Genomic DNA, 20,115 nt, shown 5'->3' on the forward strand with positions numbered 1-20,115 from the left:
GGTGCCGGCTTTGTCGCTAAGCATAAATACAAATACATATACGGCGGAGGGGGGATTTACGCACACGGGGCGAATGAAGTACGCAATAAGAATAGCAAAAATCACAAAAGCTGAAGAAGTATTTGTTGAATAATAAATGACGGAGTGAGCCACGCAACACGGAGCAGCCTTGCTTCTATCGATCACCTGCTTTATCCTTTTTTTGTGAGGAAAAATCTGACATTGTGTTATTTTCAACCAAATGGAAGACAAACTAGGAATGGTGTTTGAAGTCTTCTGGATTTCAAAAACTCGTGGCTCGTCTTTCACATTTCACAAGACGGCGTGATCGTGACACCCCATCACACATTTCAAACCCTTCTTTTAAGACTTATTTTTGAAATCCTCATTGCACTTTCATGTTACAAGTTTCCAAATGTTTGAAACCCTCTTTTGGTTTTCTTTCTTTCTTTTAAGATCTCAAATGAAGTATAGACATCATTATGGCAGTTGTTTTCATGACTTTTGTAAAAGACGGATGGATCGATGGACTGTATGGATGGACCGTTGGGGAAATACAGGGAGTCCTCAAGTTACGGCGGAGTTCCATTCCTATGCTGGCGATGTAACCCGAATTTCGACTTGAGTCGGATTTCCCCGTTAAAGTCGATATTTACATCAAAATACTTTGTACGGTAATTTTAAAAAAACATTTGCCCGACCCAGAAGACGCCAGAACCAATATTTCGTGTTTCCGCATGGACGTTCATTGCTGACGGACGGAAGAGCGGAGATAATTCAAACTTAAACACCGGAACGTGACACGCCTGCTAGATGGACGTCCGTGGCTGGAGGTAACAACAACAACACAACTTTATATAACTTTAAAATGGTGTGATTACTGTGGGAAATTAACAAAAAAAGAAGGTTCTACAGACGAGGCACGGGCGCCGTAAAGTCAAAACGACGTACTTTAGGTCGCGTACTCCCCATAATGGAGTGTGTGGATGATTGTTGATTATTGGATGGACTATTAACTCTTTGACTGCCAGACGTTTTCAGAAAAGGGATGCCGTGGGTGCCAGCCGATTTTAAGCATTTTGACTGATCTTTCAAGGTCCATAGAAAATTATGTGTTTGGACTATGGAAACACACATACTGCTAAAACAAGATTGGACTCTCATCTTCCATCAGAAAAAAAGTTTGTTTCTACCTTATTCCGTTTTTGAGTAATCAACAATAGAAAATGGTTAGTTTCACCTGTTTTGAAAAAAACGTCTTTTAACGTCTTTGGCACTCCTCCATTGGATTTTACGAAACGTTATTTAACGTTTTTGGCAGTCAAAGAGTTAATGGAAAGATAGAAAAATCCTCAAATCGTTTTTTGAAATAAATAGGGTGGATGGAACAGCTAGATGGATAGATGATTGTCGGGTGGATGGATGGAGTATTTTTAGAAAGATGGGGAATTCTAAGTCAGATGGATGAAAATGGATAATGATTGGACGGGTGGACGGATAAGGAATGGATGAATCCATGGGTGACAGTTGAATTAATGATTTGATTTTTACAAGTATTTTGAATGGATGGATGGGTGGATGGATGGGAGCTAGGACTAGAGGGATGGAGAGATATTTGTAGTCAGGTAGACGGATGGACAGATGATATATGGTGGAAACCAATAGATGGATCAATGAAAGATAGATAGATATTCATAGAATGATGGGTCATTCCAATCAATGGAAGTAACAACTGGATGGATGAATATAGACAAGAAAGGCGTGGATGGATGCTGCGTAGAAAGACTGATCGATATAAGTAAGGCTTGGACGGATCGATGCAAGAAAGAAAGTGCTAGAGGACTGCTGGATGAATGTACAATTTATCCACAGAAGGATACATTGATGGATGATGGATGGATGCAAGGGAAGGAGGGAAGAAAAAAGGAAAATGGCACGATGGAGGCTATACTAAAAGGCGAGATGAACTGAATGATTGTTAGATGGGTGGATTATTCATGGATGGATTGGATAGCTGGAAATATAGATCATGAAATTCAGATGGGGGATGAATAATGGAGGGCTGATGATGGCGCAACGGATGGTCGACATGATGACGGAATGAAAGGACGCAGGTGGGCAGACAAAGAATGAATGGATATTGAAAAAAAAGAGGACAAGGACAAGATCGATGTGTGTGTGGGGGATGCTACAAAATGGAGACCTCACCTACAAATGCGCAGATATTTTTTGAGGGTCAAAACTTGATTTTAGAGTTTAGTTTGAATTGGGTTATGGTTGAGGTTAGGGTAAGCAATCATTTTTGATGGTTGGGGTTAGGGCAAGTGGCTAGGAAATGCATTATGTCAATGAGATGTCCCCATTTTGCACAAAAAAAGAGCCTATGTGTGTGTTACTGTATGTGTTTTTCTGTTCAATTAGTGATTCTCAATGTGCGAAGCTAGTATTGCTAATGGTATCGAGCTCCCTCTAGTGGTACGCAAAAGCGTTACTGCCTAGGTAAAGTTCAGTTTTATTTAACTTTTTAGCATTTGCATATGACCTGCTTCTTAACTTTTATCTAGGAACAATTTTATTTAATTTTCATGTGGTATGCTTTTTAATTGAATTGTTGTTTAAGCCTAAATTTCTTCTGGATAAAAAACGTTTTTGTTTTTCATGAACACTTGGGCCAACTATGCTACTATGTTACGGCATAATAGTATAGTATATATAATATATATAATAATTGTAGGTTTTTTTTAGGGCCAGGGGAAAAAAATTATGACATTTAGATGGCAAAAATGGTTTTGATTCAAAAAATTTAGTTACGAGCGTGGTCACAGTACAAATTCAACTTGTAATTCAAGGTACCACTGTATAATTATAATTACAAAGCATATACTTCTACATAACCTTGTTGTACGTAACCTTGTTGTTTCTATACACCGTCAACTATTTTGTGTGTATGTGTGCGCACATGCATGTGCGAGTAGGTGTGTGTTTGCTGTTACTACCGGCGCAGTGCGGCTGTGCTGTGTTTAATGGTCCAAAAGGAGTGCCGACGCCAGTAATGGCTTCCTATTGTTTTGCAGCATGCACATGCTTGCACACACACATGCGCACACAAACACACACACAGAGGTACATTACTGTATAAGTGCACCTCTTGATGGCAAGTGCACATTTTATTCCAATGTCAGCCTATATACAGTGTCCATCTTCACCCTCACATGCACGCGTTATTATGTGGCCAAGTGAGCTCTTTCAGACTAGATTTACACTGCGTGTCTAAGAGCACCATTTCTATTTGGTCTCTGCACGTTTCAAGTGACTCACACAGCAATGTGTTGCATTTACTGAACATGTAATACAAGCCGCTACAACACAAGCGCTAACGTTGGGCAGCGACAACGGGTAAAAAGTAAAAAATGCAGGTTGAGAGCATGTGGTGCCAGGTTGCGATGCTTGTCAGGGATGTGATTTGACCAAAGTGAAATTATCTGAAAATTTAGCCGGGGGTCTGGGGGCCGCTGGCACCCAGCTAGGTCCAGGGCAGTGCCCTGGTGGGGGGACAAGGGGCCCCGGAGCTCATGGGTTTTCCGTGTTTTTAAGTACTTTCAATGCACTCACATGACAAAGAAATAGACAAAACAACAGCATAAATTTTCAATGTATATTGAACTATCCCATATAAAATGGCAGTTTTAGTCAACTCAAAATCAGTCACATTCAAAAACATTGGACTGCCTTTGCTTTTAAAAACTATCACTGAGAATATCATCATATCTAACTAATGTGATTACTAAGTTAACACATAAATAATGTTGAAGAGTTCAAATTTCATGAACAAATAATTGTATCATGACCAAATGAAAAGTAACTCATATTCGAGCATACCACAAATGTCTTTGTTATAGCAGAAGATGTTATCTGTCGGAGTCATGTGCATACACAATGAACTACAAAAAATAAAAAATAAAATAAAAAAAAAATCGAATTTTTTTTTTTTTGGGGGGGGGGGGGAGATAAAAAAAGCGGAATTCCGCGAATTAGCGGAAAAATCACATCCCTGATTTTATTCAGGCGGGCTGTCGGTTGTGGTTTTTCCTTTTCACTGAATTTCAATACAAGTGCGTCAAAGTAGCAAGTTCTCTCTGTCAAAATGCTAATTCTGGTTGGAATGGTGACTTTCCGGTGAAAACCTCACGCCAAAAAGTTTGAAAATCTGATGATGGGTTTTGGAAAAATTGAGTTATTTGTCTTAGGGGGGAAAAAAACACTTTTTTCTTAAACGATTTTGTGTAACATTGCCTTTAAAAATCTGGTCAAAAAAGGCCTTGAAATTGGAATAAAACTGTATGACTTGATTATTTTTCAACATATTTCCTCGTCCCTTTTTCGTGTTCTACTCGGGGGAGCCCTTCGCCAAGTGGTACTGTAAGATTCTGATGTTTAAAGTCTGGATTTTAATGTATGGTTAAATTATTAATGTAAACATCTGTGTTATCACTAACTGCTGTTGTCATGTCTGGCTGTGGCACTTCGAGTTTTAAATGGTACGGGTTGTGGTGAGAATGCGCTATTAATTCATCTGGTCATGTAAGATATGGTAATTGTGAAATAGTAATGTTAAGTTGTTGATGTTTAGAGATTCTGTCGTAGCATGGAGTTGTTCATTATTTGGGTCATTTGTGGTTCTTCAGTGATATCTGGTATCACTGAAGGACCAGGCACTAAATCAGGAATGTTTCTTTATTTTAGTACTTTTAATGGAATAATTTAGCAAGAGTTGTTCCTGGCTGCAACCATGTCATATGTTGTATAAGTAATGCTAATCAGTCTGTGCCTTGCTGAGGTTGTGCGGTTATTTAAACATGAAAATGATGCAGGTACATCTCCAGTGTCCAAACATGCTTCCATGTCCTTTGATGTTGTTCCTTAAGGCAATCCCAAGAAGATTTTTATCTCCGCTTTTTTCATGCCGTCCTACGGTATTTTCTTGTGAACTTTGGAGGTGATTTGCATGTGTGAGTGGGGGATGTTTCGGGGGTTTTGGAGTCTTTAAATAGCGATGCCAAAATACATAAATGCATCTCAAGAGTAGTTAGTCCCAAAATCGCAACCCCGCCCACACAACTCCATGACCATGCAAGAAAATAGGTCAGAAATGCTGGCCTTGCTTGACTCTCGGTTTGAAGGTTAACTTTTACAATCTCTTCATTTGGATGTATTGTTTCTATAAGGGCACGTGTTTGGCTCATATAAAATAACTAATTGATTTACAATTATGACAACCAATTCATCCCCTGAAGCCAGTTTCACTTAGCAGCATGGAATTTGGTGGGTATGCCGATCATGATTACAAGAACCCACATCCCAAATGTCTGCTCTTTTGGTTTGAAGCAACTATCCACTTCCAGGGCTCCAAAAGGACTTTGTTAAATTAGTTTGATATTTAAACCGAGTTAGGGCATGTGAAATTGCAAAGAGTTTGGAGTTTTCGTAAAATAAAAGTATGCCAGTTCCACTTCCATTTTAGGGTGTTTAAAGCCATTTCTAGTCCATTTCTTGTGTTTGTCTGATTGTTACCATATTTGAACCACTACAATACTAGTACTGTTTTCAAGCAGTGTAACTACAGTGGTACCTTGGCTCACGAACTTAATTGGTTCCCACAGAGAGTATGTGAGCCGAAAAGTTCGTCTTCCAAACAAGTTTTTCCCATAGGAAACCATTGAAATGAGAACAATCCGTTCCCAGGTCCCCATAAAACACAATTTTCTACTAAAAAAGCCTTAAAACTACACAAAATATACCTTATTTTATGTATAATAAATGTGCTATTGTATTGTAATTAAAGAAATACACTGTACTGTATAATAAAGTGTTTTTATTTGCAAAACTTGCAACTTGCCTTTGTGATGGTACAGTAGTTGAAGGCTTGATGGAATGGAGTGGGAGGAGGAGGCAGGGAGGGAGTTACTGTTTGGAAGGAGAGTCCTCCGGTGTGGCTTCTCTTCTTTGCTTCTTAGGAGACTCTTTATCCTTGTTGCTGACTAAAAACCTCTTAATTGACACCTGTTGGTGGACTTAGCGTACTGGTACTGGGACGCTAAGTCACACAAACGCGCACCTCGTTCGTGTTTGTCGATGATCTCCTTCTTCTGCTCGACCGTAATTTTCTTCAATGTCTTCTTAGGCTTAACACTAGCCTGTGGTGGGGTCTTTTTCGGTCCCATGGTAGCAAAAGTACACTCCAAAAGTACTCCAAAATGATCCAAAATGTCTACCGAACACAAACCACGTCCGGACTCAAACAAAGGGGGCGACGAACTGGGACGCCGTGAGCGTGCGTCAGCTTCTCGTGATTTCCCGTGTCACGAGATTTGGTTCGTCCGCCGAAAACTAGTTCGTCAGCCGAGACAAAATGCTCGCGAATTTAATGTTCGTGAGGCGAAAAGTTCGTGAGCTGAAGCGTTCGTGAGCCGAGGTACCACTGTATTTTGAAGAGGTCATTCTAGGCTCATTTTGGTTCATGGGCCAGGATGAATTGCAAGGAAAATGAGTTTTGGTCATTGTGCGTATGCACAGCATGGCCCGTAGTGCGATGACTTGCCATAAAACATGAACTTCTAATAACTCATTTCCACAAGGTTAGAGCCAAACTTTATGATTGTATTCGAAATGAATAACCCTCAAAACTGAGCTTTATTGCCTCTACCAAGTCGCTCATATTGCCCATCACTGGACACCTGTTATTTGGTTCCACACTCTAAGCTAGACTTGTCAAAAATGAACAAAGAACAAGACACATTTTTTACCAACAGTCAAAGCATTAGTTTTAAAATAGACATTCACATAAAATTTAGTCGACAAGAATAACACTATGATCAGTTAATCACACTGTGTATTATTGGGAGTCATTTAATTAGCCCTTCCTACAGTTTCACTCTGTAGTCTAGCAAGGGAGAGAATTCAATTTGAATAGCAGATGGATACACAAGGGGAGGATTTAAACAAGACATTTTCTGAGTAAGAGAGAGAAACACACAGCACTAAAATCAAACCCTAAAAATATATTTTTTAATTATATATATATATATATATATATATATATATATATATATATATATATATATATATATATATATATATATATATATATATATCACAGACGTAATCGACCCAGTTCACTAAGCCCCACATGCCCTCCTAGTGTGTGCTCCAAGCTCGCCGAATAAGCACATCACATCTGCTGCGAAACAATGGCCAGGCCGCCGTCCAAATGGAGTGCAAAGTTTCAACAAGTGTTCCAAAAATCTGCCAGCAGGAATTAATGATGTCTCCACTTTCACTCGTACACATTCGGATATAAGCAGTAGGAAGTTTCGACACCGTGTGTCCCAATATAACGTTTGAATAGTTCTCATAATAAAAATTAAAGATACTAGCAGCGCTTATTAGTTGGACCTAGACTTATTGGAGTTCCCAATTTTATGACGAGTAACCAAACTTCACTGCCATGCTTTGCCCCCACACGTAATGACCAATACTAAATTGAGCTATGCCATGCTCAAATTTAGTAGCAATCAGACAGATTTTTAGGACAAGTACATCATTGAAGAACCCCTGGAAAGGAAATGGCCAAATTTACCCTAAAATGGCCACTTGTGAAAATATGTATGACTACCGTATACATTTTGTTTTTGTTTTTTATTTAATAACATTTTTGCAATTAGGAGGTGCCGATGAGTCTCTTCAGAACGGACACGCCAACAACGTAGCAAGACCAAAATAATCCAAATAAAATCATCCTTAATACACGGACAGCAGTGCCTTGGCATGCTTTTATTTTGAAGTTGCTTGTGGCAGCATGTGATGGTGTGGCAGATTACTTAACGGACTCAAACGCTCAGTTTAAGTTTAAATTCCCATCCCATCACTGTTGCCAGCAACATCACCACAACGTCATCCCGATATGATGCGCTATTGCTAATTAAAGATGCTAAAAACCTCTTAATTACACTGACATTGTATGATGTAGCATTAGCGGCTACTGGCTAACAGCTAGCAGCCGACCCGGTAAGTGCCCGATTATAGGCTAGCAGGAGCTGTCGGGACTTAAAATAACTGCATACTTTGATCCAAGCCAGCACTGTGAAAATCAAAATGGCTTACTACCTGTGTGTTTCACAGCATGGCTTCTTTATTGATTTTTGTGTCTTCTGGTATTATTATTATCTCACTATATTTTTTCATGGAACCTGCATGCTGGATTTCATGTCAATCAGACACACTAATGGGATCTCTCATTGAATTGTCATTTCTAGCACACATTGCCCTTCTTACAGTATTAATCGCATTTCGCCAATTTTCATTGTACAAAATGCTGCTTTATTGCTATTTATGTGCCTCTTTCCTTTTGGCCTTTAATCCATTTATCTGCCAGCCGTTTGCCCATGAAGCAGAGTTCATTTGCCGTTGTTACGTCAGATAATAAAACAGCTCGATGGCCACCAAGCTGGATCTTGATTTACCTTGAACGTTGGGTCATGTGATGGGAAAATTACAGCTCAGTGGAGCTTGAAAAAAAGGAAACCCATCAAAGATGACAGTGTGGAATTATAACATCGATTTCCACAGAGATGGGAGAAAACGTAGCAATATAATCAAAATGTTGGTGCCAATTTTCCATACTGTACAGTATATACCACATAGCTCTTTAGTTTAAAGCAAAAAAAAAAGAGGATTAAATCAGTTTTCCTGATAAATTATTCCCACTTCTGTGTCAACCATAGATTTTTTTCAAGGCTTATATATGAATTTTGTATTGATCTCTAAAGTGGAGGGGAACAAATGTTACACATTGATTGTTCCTTCTTTTTTCATAACTTATATATATTTTTTAAATTACAGTCTGGCATTGATCTTGGGAGGCAATATCTGCGGTAGCCACCATTTGTCTTAGTCAGCCTAGCATTGACAAATTTCTGATTTTTATGTTTGTTTGTTTTTTTGTTACATACTGTATGCAGTTTCTGTAGGATTGATTCTAAAACAGCATTTTTTTTTTTAATGAATTTCAATTCAGAACTTGTAGTACAAAATCCACCCCAATTTTTCATGTTAAATATTATTTTTACACAAATTTCGCGCAAATCGGTTAAGTCGTTAGTTTTGCATGAAACTGCTAAGTATCTTGCCAACATTTTTTTTCGTTACTAATTAAAATTTATTGCTTCCATCCTGTAATTCTTAATTGTGTGTTGTTGTTTTTTTGCTAGCCAGAAAACACTCTATAGCCAGAAAACAAACAAACAAAATGTCGGGGTTAAATGTTAAACAGAATGTTAAATCTAGACAAAGGTTGATCGGTTACGTTGTTTTTGTGTAATATTATCAAGTAGCCAACTAACAAAATCATCTTGCTAATCTTGAGGGCAAAAAAATGCCAAAACACATCTACAGTATTTTCTTTCTTTATTTTTTTGTTTGCAAATTTCCATTCATAACTTTCTTACAAATCCGATTCATTGAGTACAAAAGCTACATGTTTTGCCCTCCTTGCTGCTTTCTGTTTGCTAATAAATTAGCTTGATTGGCTGGCGCTGCTTTTCCCACCCGCTATTTACATTTAGTCAATTATGCTCCCACTAAGATGGGCCAAATGGAAATTTTCTTCATTTTGAGGTAGCAGCCCACGCGCGGTGAATTTATGAGCCTCCCACCTCGCAAGTCAACACGCACAAATGCATGCAAATAAACTTCCGCAGTCGTACACGGGTGACAGCCATGTTGTCGCTATTTACCCTCAGGCCACCCCTCGGCCGGACGGCAAGCAGCTCAAAAGGTCAACTGCCAGACGTTCGCTTTTTTTCCCGGACGCCTAGAGAAAGTCGACACCAGCACAGCTGCAACGGGCCGCCATCACTGCTCTTTTCCGTCTCGTGGCAGCCTTCTTAGCACTGACAAATACAGCTCGTTAGAATTAACCGTTCATTAATGCCGTCTCACGAACACGACTCTTTTAGCTAATTTACTTGGCTTGGGAGAACTGAAGAACAACAAAACCATTAGATTAACATACCAGGGATTTTTCTGCAAATACAATTTGGAATAATTTTCGGCTGCCTTTAAAACGTATTGACATTATGAAAACGGTTATGACCAATACAGCAGTTGAGTGTCATTTTCAAACAAAAAACAAACAAACAAACAAGCAATTGCATTTTTCAAAATAAAATCAAAATTTAGTACAATAGTAAAAGTGAGACTCAAGCAGAGGTGGTAAATCCAGGTTCAGAAATGAAAAAAAACCTACAGATAAATGAGTTTCCCAAGAGCTTGTTTACCTGTCAGTTGAGTATAAGCACTTGTGGCTAAAGCCAAAATGTTGTAGGGTTTTTTGTGTCTGGACCTGGATTTGCCACCTCTGGACTCAAATGGGATTCATAACGTGTTGGCTGACTGTTGGTGTCCCGCAGTTTCTTTGACCCGAAATATCCATCCATCCATTTTCTTAACCGCTTATTCCTCACAAGGGTCGCGGGGCTGCTGGAGCCTATCCCAGCTGGCATCGGGCAATAGGTGGGGTACACCCTTAACTGGTTGCCAGCCAATCCAGGTCACACAGAGACAAATGTGGGAGGAAACCTGAGTACCCGGAGAAAACCCACGCAGGCACGGGGAGAACATGCAAACTCCACCCAGGGAGGCCAAAGCCCGGACTCGATTAACGTCCTCTGTCCTGGGGGGCGGACGTGCTAACCAATCAGCCACTGTGCTGGCTAAAAATAAATAAATATATAAACAAACAGCTAATGCCGGCAAGCATTTTCATACCTTAGGAGTATGACTGGCGTGCCGAGGTTGTTTCAGGTCAAACAAACAGATCTTAAACAAGCTAAATTTGGGCAAACCTAAAGCGGAGTAAAGGATGATTAATTATGTCGTGGTGTGTTTTCAGCAGTGTAGGTAGTGGAGTCTATTTACATTCTCTAATTGCCTCTCCAAATAGTGGCTAATTGCTTTAGTGATGCGGTTCCCAGGTGGTGGTAGTGGCTCCCCGTCTAATGCTGCCGTTTGTAATGGAATCTCATTGATCTTAGCCTTGGTTTGCTTTGTACGGCGATATTTTGCATTGTTTTGAAACGAGATCTGCGTTCAAGACAGACCTGAGTAACAGGGGAATGTAAAGTATTAATATTAGCAGGACCGCAAGGCTAAAGGAACTCATTCTGGATGGATGGCGGAAAGCGTGATTAAAAGGATGGATGGCCGGTGTTATTCATGGAAATATGGATGCTGATTGGATGATGGATGACTGTTGGATAATCACATTGATTGGTGGAAATATATATATATATATTTTTTCCCAAAAATGTTTTTTTGTGTTGAATTAATCTCATCTCAACTCATCCCTGGAATATGAGAATGGTCAAATGGATGTATTGATAAAATCTATTGTTTTTTTTCCCCTTTGAGAGCACTCGCCTGACACATTTTCACTTCCACTCCACTCGCAATATTTCTACCTCTCGTCCAATAATCAAAGGGGCTGACACTTCAGAGCCAATGTCAACGACTGGTGATTTATGCGGCGCTTTTATAATCAAATAAGATTTTTTTTTAAATAAAATAAAATTGCTTTTTTTTTTTTTTTTTTAGGAGTATAGCGCTGCTGCAGGGTGGGGATCTGAGGGGCAGTCCGAAGGTGGAACCAAATGAATGATGATGCTAATAACATGGTGGGTCAATGCATCGCCTTCCCCTTAGGAATATTTCCCTCTTATCTGATGTATTTTTGTCTGGCCAATATCAGCCGTGACCGACGGCTTCCCGGCAGGCTGCGGTGTCGTGAAATATTCACTTCATTTTTGCTGAGGTCATGCAAATTTCATGACTTCTCAGTGCGCTGAAATAAACATTATGCTTTGTGAATATTTGAACGCTGATTACAGCTCAGGCATCATTCAAAACCAAAGGACAGACTTGCGCGGTCTTAATGATGATAGAAAACACATGACACAGGGACAAAAAAAAACGGTCTTTTAACTCCACTTTCAGAGTAAAGGGGTGGCTACATCTTGATTGGATTTTCCACTTTGAGGAAGAATCCTCTGTAATGTCATCGGTTTTCTTGGAGTGGTCCAGGGAGTGGGAATTCAGTCTTATTACTTCCAGCCTAAATGTTTTTTTTTTTTGTTCATTGACGGCGAGTGGTCTCCCACGGCTGGTTCACTTGATTTTAACATCATTTAGACACAGGTGATGTCGCTGGGACTGCTCTCACAATTCCGTTTTATCCGCATAGACTTGAAGCATTGCTGGAAAAGGCGTTCAGCCCCTTAAAATCAACCTAGGCCTATGTTTAAATTGGGTTTCTTTGTTTTGTTTTTTTGTGGGAGGTTATGGTGCGTCGATGAGTTGGGGTTGAAGTGGGTACACGGGATAAAAAGTCTGACTGAGGAAGAATGAGTTAAGCTTTTAAACTAACAGTGTGTTTGTGCGTTTTCCCCAAGGTTTTCTGGCATGTCTCGTTCTTAATCAGCCATTTAGCAAACACTGCTAATGAGCCATCAGTCACACACACACAGACTAGCCTGCTGCCGAGTCAGCATACTTGAGTCAACAATCACACACCGAGCCACCGGCTAATATGACTAAAATGCCAGGTTGCGGCAAGACTGACACAGTGCGTGACCTTTTCGGTGCGGCGGGATCAATACGGTTCGCTTTAACACGCTGCGCCTTACTTTAACGTACACTTTAAAAAGGTCAACACTGATAAAGGTGGAAAGTCAGAACTCAAATGGCCGTTCCACTCGTGTGTTCAAACCTAACTTGTACTCCGGCTTGTGTTGAAAACATCGTTTTAACATCAAGCGGGTCCGGTTGCCTTTGAAAGTCCGACGCGTTGCTTCTCCCTTTTGAGTTTTTTTGTGTGCAAAACATTTCAGAGGTGCCTCGCTGAAGGGGACGCGTCAAAAGGCGGCAGGGCGTTTGAAGTGCGGGTAAAACGGAGGTTGTGAAGGATTAAGGTGTTCAAACAAATGCCGTCTCTGCAAGCCTTGATAGGAGTGCGTGTGGGAACAGTCCGTACTGTGCCGCCGCTATCGGGGTGACAAACCCGTGGCCTTGCTTCACAATAGGCAGAGTACTTTGGGGCTGAACAGCGCTTGTATCCTAATAAAAACACAACTCCAAAAACTCACACAGTAGCACCTTTAGGAAAGTTAGAAAATAAATAACCCCCAGATACACAGATTAAATTTGTATTTTTTGGACATGTCTTTCTGAACAGAACCCACAAAAAAGTCTCAAGGACTAATGACCGCCATCGCACAGATAGTCTACCATTTTGGTTAAAGACAGCCATTTTAAGTACAAATTACAGCACATGAAAAAGGGGCAAGGAAAATGACAAGAAGAAAATTTGTCTCAGTCGGATCAACATGAAATTGAAGGGGAAAAGAGAAGGGGCGAAAAAGTGCGAGGATCTGTGCCCACAACTGAACAGGAGGTCATCCATTTTGATTTGACACAAACATTTCTAGGGAAAAATACACCAAAAAACGGCCAGAAAAGTTAGAAGAAATCATCCCCCTATTTGGTGGACACGTCACAAAACACACAAAAAAAGGCTCATGGACCCATGCACAAAATCCAACAACAAAAAAAGTGCTTCCTTTCCTTGAATACTTGGTAAGCTGTGAAAGCTTCCGCACTTCGCCCTTCAGGGATCCAAGGGTTAGTTGCAATAAGTACGACCAAGACTTTTATACTTTACGTAATAGCAGACACTGAGGGCTTAGGATAGGTAAAGGTTCATTGAGCAGCATGTAGAGCAGCAACAATTGCTTCCAACACAACACGGCAGGAGACGCAAGTATAGGCTGTAATAAGTCCAGATCTTTCAAAAGCTGTACTGATTCGGACAAGACAAGATGTTGGATGTGTTTTGTGAATTGTAACACCTTTTCGACCTTTTTTTCTTACTGCTAACAATTTGCAGGACTGAGTACCCAAGTTATGTTCCCATTAAATGGCAAAACTGGCAAACTGCGTCAGCTCAGACCCTTGGAGAAACTGACGTTTGAAAAAAAAAAAATTCTTACGAAGGATCAAAGGTGAAATCACGGACAGAAAGCATTCAGATGGTAAAGATGTCCTTGCATTGCCTTATGTGACCAATAACATTACGCCTACGTCCTATTTACTCGCCATGACATGCTATCATTTATTAACTAGCGTCTTTAAATGTCCCTTTGACAGCAGCTCTATTTCATTCATATGTTACTACTTGAAAATAACATTTGGCCGAAAAGTGGTTTTCAGAGTCTGGTAGTAACGTAGCTGCGTGACGCTCAACAGATGAATAGTAATTTCAGTTTGTCATAAAAAAACATCACTTCCAAGTAGACACACCTGAGCAATGGACTACATGATTGACATTTGGCCTCGGAGACAGCTCAATCCCATGTCATCACTGCAATGCATCAAATATCCATGAATAAGCACAGCGGAGCATTCCACCGTGGCGAGATAAATTAATGTCAAATCCGGAGCGAATATTTAATCTTACGCGCTTGCAGTATCTTTCAGGTGAATATGGTGAAGGTTGAGCTATTTTTGTACAATCTACATGGAGCACATTTAGAAGGAATAACATTATATCTCTCCAGTAGAATACCGTAGGGACCGTGCAATCAATAAAAAAGTGCTGCTGTTCCCTTGTCGTTTTACCCTGATAACAAACATGGAGACAAGAGTCAATCAATAAGTCTGGTTATTTATTCTGTCAGTGTTTTGGCAAATGACCACTTATTTCCCCAAAGATGTAAAACACTGCTTATTTTCATTGTTTATTATCGATTTCAGCTGAATGAACAACGTTAGCAAGCATTGGTATCCTTAAACTGAGTGTATACGTATGTTGATTGCACTTTGTACACTGGCCTTTTCCAAACTTTTTCATTTTGAACTTTGGTTTTTGAAGAGGAATCAAAAATATTTGTCCTCTTTGCGCGTTCGAAAACTTGAAGACAGATTTAATGTAAGAAAAAACACCTTTGCAAAAATGATTTTAATCTAACAGAGATCTCTGGACATCATGACATGCTCCAATTCATCACTTAACAGGTGGAATTCAGAGCGCCGAATGTGTCTCTTCCGCGTGTAAAATGGCTTCTTATAGTTAAAACCGACCGCCTCTCTTTAATTTGTAGACAAAACATACTCTCTGGGTACTTTTCCATGAGCGATGGCGAAAACAGAGTCAGGGGTGCGTGTTCGAAACAGATTCTGTTCTCAAGGACCAAATGTGTTTTCCCACAGAGAAGGAACTTCTAGACCAAATAATATGTCCCAGCTTAAGGTCAAATTATATTGAGTTCAACACTACTTGCTTTACACGTCTATAAAACCTTTCAACATGGTTAATATAAAGAATTAAGATGTTAACAATGGTTAATATATGAAAATAAAGAATTTAAATGTTAATAATATCTAACTGGTTTTACAACTTAAGCCTCGGAAAGTTTTTTTTCTTCCAAAAAAATGCATTATCGTCCCACCCCAAAAAAATGCAATGTTATTTATTTATTGTAAATTTTGGGCCAGACAGTCTAACATTTCCCAATTTCCCATATTTCCATCCCACATTTTTAACAAGCACCAAGTTGACAGCAGGAAGGACTTCCATGCAAGATCACAGACGCAACCCGTCGCTTTCAACTGTAACAGCTGCCCCCGCGCAATTGCATCGAGGAACTACAAAATGGGGACACGACAAGGCTGTGTTCAGTTCCCAAGATGCCGCTGAGATGTCTTTCCCCCTGTCGGAATGTTGACATTTTTGTGTTAGTGTGTGTGTGAGTGTGTTTGTCTGTGTGTGTTTTCACGCTGAGCTTGAGAAAGAAGCCAATCAAAAATTGATGAATGCCAATCTCGGCCCACTGTCCTATCTTTGATTTTCTGGCTCAGAGTCCCCACGGAGGTAGCCAACACATGCCCATAAAGTCAGCAACTTAAGACACTTTGTGTCTTATTACAATAACAAAATTGAGGATGGGTGATTTGCCACCTATGCACTTTCTTTTCTGTGGTGGGAAAAGTATATGAAGTGTCTAGGTGTAACCACAAGGGGCTGATCTAGATTTAATGCCACAATCTTATTCGTCTTCCGAACAGTAGGTAATGGCGTGCACAACGGATGCCTTATTTCCGATATTTGAAATATCACTTCTAAAATAGCACCCCGAGCTTTAGCCCGTGTGCCAACCTTAAATATCATGTACTAGCCTATGAAGGTTTTGTTCAATCTTTCTAAATACATAAGGCCTGGCATGCACATAATGATTTTTAAAACTGAAATATTGTTTAACTGTTACAGACTGCACGCATGAAGATAAAAAAAAAATCCAGCATTTAACAGTTTTGTCATTCTTTGTGTGTGCTCTCATCTCAACACCACATACAATATATAAAGATTGTGTCTGTTCCACAACCGGTCTCAACACAAGTCCTCCAAGGCAGAAATCTTGCATGATCACATGTGACTTACTAAGACGAAGCAGAACTTTTATTACTGCATATGCTGCGCTATTGCCTCTCGATTTTTTTTCCAGAGAAACTGGAGATGGGAGAGTTGTAGATGTTATTAAAAAATAAAAAAAAGACTTGATTTGGAAAGCATTTCTTGCCATCTGAAGAGCCTACTTTTATTGATTGGCTACATTCAGTTTACAGAGTCATGACTTGGGAAACGTCGGCTTTCTACAAATACATGAACATTTTTGGTTGTAAATATTGAACACATTTCAGACTCACCCCCACCACATTTCGGACAGTTTGTTGTACTAGGCAGCGAAAGAGCATCGTTATCCATCCCATTCTTTTTTAACGTGTGTACCGGGTCTTACTAACTAACCAACCCAAAGAACTTGAACGGTCGACACTTGGCTCACTTTCTGTTCATCGTACCACCATCATACTTAAGCTCCAGGCATTTTTCAAATCATTTCGATGGCTGACACGCTTCTTAGCCATGAAGACGGCTCTATGGGAATTGCTGTCAATAGAATCTGTGCAAGGTTATCTATCTTTGTGCTTTAGGCTGCTCCATTTACAATTTAAGGGAGCGTTTTTTTTATGGGGGGGGGGGGGGAGTTGCAACAGAATAGCTACCATTACACACATTTAATAGCATATCTGCATGAACATGATGGTTTGCCAGAGGAGGTGATTATGCAAAATACTACACTGAGCAACAACATCCTCTTTTGTGTAGCTGTGACAAGGGCGTACACGCAACATGCTAGTCACGTACATATTCCGTAGAACTTGTGCTCCTTTAAGGTGCTTTCATTCCATCCCGGGAGTGATTTGACTTCCCCCAGATCTGAGGATCGGGAAGCAGCTTGAGGCCCCTGTGGACATTCCCCTAAGCTGTCGAAATCTGAGTGGCCGCTATTAGATAAGCAAAATGTACATACATAATACATTGCTGCCAGACGACTGTGATTGGCTTGTTTTTCGTACAAAGCCCGCTGCTGAGGAGCGTTGAACTACTAAATGGTGTCTGCTATTTGCAATTTCATCTTCCTGTGAGAGGCAAGAGAATTGTGGCTGGGACGACAATGACATTCAAAGCACTCTAAATACCCTATTTCAAATATCAATGCTTGTAATGCCACCTTATTTTAGATTTTTTTTTCCTTAAGAAAGACTTTGTTAAGACGATTATGAATTAATGCTTGTAAAGCTACTACTTTTTTGATTCTAAGAAAACTGAATCGATTCAGTATGACACCAAAATAAAACAAAGTCCATCCATCCATCCATCCATACCAAATGGTGTTAGTTCTTTAATTGCAATTGTATCTACAGTACAGTGAACAGTAAGATGCTGAAAGGCAGTTTCGTCGGGGGATTCAAAAGAACTCAAATTTTGTCTGTATCACTGTCTTTAAAACTCTTTGACTGCCAGACGTTTTCAGAAACGGGTTGTCCCCAGTGCCAGCCGATTTTAAGCATTTTGACTGATCTTTCAAGGTCCATAGAAAATTATGTGTTTGGACTATGGAAACACACATACTACCAAAAAAAGATTGGACTCTCATCTTTCATCAGAAAAAAAAGTTTGTTTCTACCTTATTCCGTTCTTCAGTAATCAACAATACAAAATGGTTAGTTTCACCTCTGTTTTGAAACAAACGTCTTTTAACGTCTTTGGCACTCCTCCATAGGATTTTACTAAACGTTATTTAACGTTTTTGGCAGTCAAAGAGTTAAGACGTGTCCATGAATGTTGTTTCCACACCATGAAAAAGCGACAGCATCTGTTTCTGTCTGATATTGTAAAAAAAAAAGGCACAACTTTTAATCACAACATGAAATGATCCCGCCTCCCCGGGTGGCAGATGAGTGATGTGCGTTGGCATGAAGTGGAGCACGGCATCACATTACGGCGACCAGCGTTTCTCCACAATGGTGAGCCTCTATTACAAGGCTTTGCTAATCCATCCATGAAAATCCATGTCCAAAATGTGCCTTTTGTGCATAATCCCGACACAATTTATGTGGGATTAGGGGGTGTGGAGGAGGGGGGGTATTGCTGAGGAAATATCATAAATGTCAATGTGCTGCTCAATTTAAAGACCTTTAAATAAATCTTTGCCAAGATCTTTGGAGGGTTGTGTTGCGTTCCAAAATTCCAAAAAGGACATATTGGTTTTGAATAAAAACATGAAAAATGAAAATAGCAAGAATATAATATGTATATATAATATGTATATATAATATATATATATATATATATATATATATATATATATATATATATATATATATATATATATATATATATATATATATATATAAAGAGAGAGAGAGAGAGAGAGAGAAATCTAAATGGTCTTACAACAACAACAACAAAAAACTTTGTCCCCATGCCAAAAATGCCATGTTCCTCTAGATAAATGTGAGTTTGTGAGTTTATTTCTTTGCAGATTAAAACTACACCAAAAATTTGACACCATTTTTAACCCCACCCCCACCCCAATTTTTTGGTCATCAGTAGGCCTATTAATTTGCAGGTTAAAAAACAAAACTACTAGCCATAAAAAAAAAATGGCGATTAATTTACATGCCGCTTCTGATTGGTGGAGAGGAGGGAGACTGCACTTGGGCGAGAGAGTTGAATCTTTGATTCAACAGATTCTGGGTCAGTCGGGAGTGCTGCAAAAAGCCGAAGCGTTGACGATCACGTGATTGCATTGTCTGGAATTGCGATTTTGATCAAAAAAAAACGAGAAATCGTTCAGCCCTCGTCTCCATATACTCCAAAAATTGTCTGTAATCTACCTTTGGACTGCATTGCGTACAGTGGGCAGTCATTATTTGTTTAGCACACTCATGTCAAAGATATTACCTCCCTCAGGCAGGCAGCCAGTCAGTCAGCGCCTCCTCGTTGGGACTCTCCAGAGGAGGAGAAGACAGGAGGTGATTGGAAGTGAGTTTAAAAGAAAAAAGACAAAAATTAAGCTCACGGGATTACTGTGACAGCCTCCCCCTGTTCTCTTCACGCTAAACTAACAGACTCCTCGCTGTCGGTTTTTAACGGCGTCTTTAATTTATGAATTTGGGCGCATCGCTGATCTTCTAATATAACTTTCAGGCGGAAACACAAACACCACCAGTGACATTCAAGGTGCAGGCTGGAAACAATATTGAAGAAAATCCTCTGTGCTTCTGAAATCTTCCTCGCTGAGAAAAATACAATCTCGAAAACGGTATTTGTTTGCCGCATTCTGGCATTAGTTTCTGTGCCATCTGTGCACGCTCCACTTGGATGGTTTTTAACGACGGAGCAATTTAGTCCCAAACTGGCTTATTCTTATGAGGCACTTACGTTCTGGATCTTCTGTGACGGCTATTTTAGGGAGTATGTTGCACAAGGAGGGTGGTGGAGAAGACCTGGTCCGCCTCAGGTATGCTGCTTGGTCCTGGTGTGTTCACCGGGGCTGTACAAGCCACCTGCGGCATTTCATGAATATTACTGGAATCAAAAAGTTGACTCTCCTTTTTTTTTTCTTCTTAAAAAGTGTATAACTCTATTAAAAAAATTGATGA

General features: G+C 39.8%; 1 long non-coding RNA gene across 8 annotated transcripts in view; it reads right to left on the minus strand.

The window, feature by feature from the left end:
- The window catches only part of LOC144055284 (uncharacterized), a 128,167-nt gene that overhangs the window by 101,176 nt on the left and 6,876 nt on the right, over nucleotides 1-20,115 (minus strand). The window contains exon 3 of one of the 8 annotated variants that reach the window (XR_013294810.1): nucleotides 19,188-20,019. The exons of the other annotated variants lie outside the window; for them this stretch is intronic. This is a non-coding gene — a long non-coding RNA (uncharacterized LOC144055284). Of the gene's footprint in view, nucleotides 1-19,187; nucleotides 20,020-20,115 lie in introns of those variants that run through there. 8 annotated transcript variants of the gene reach the window in all.

Source organism: Vanacampus margaritifer, chromosome 7 (assembly GCF_051991255.1).
Source record: "Vanacampus margaritifer isolate UIUO_Vmar chromosome 7, RoL_Vmar_1.0, whole genome shotgun sequence".
In the NCBI taxonomy this organism is placed as follows: Eukaryota; Metazoa; Chordata; class Actinopteri; order Syngnathiformes; family Syngnathidae; genus Vanacampus; species Vanacampus margaritifer.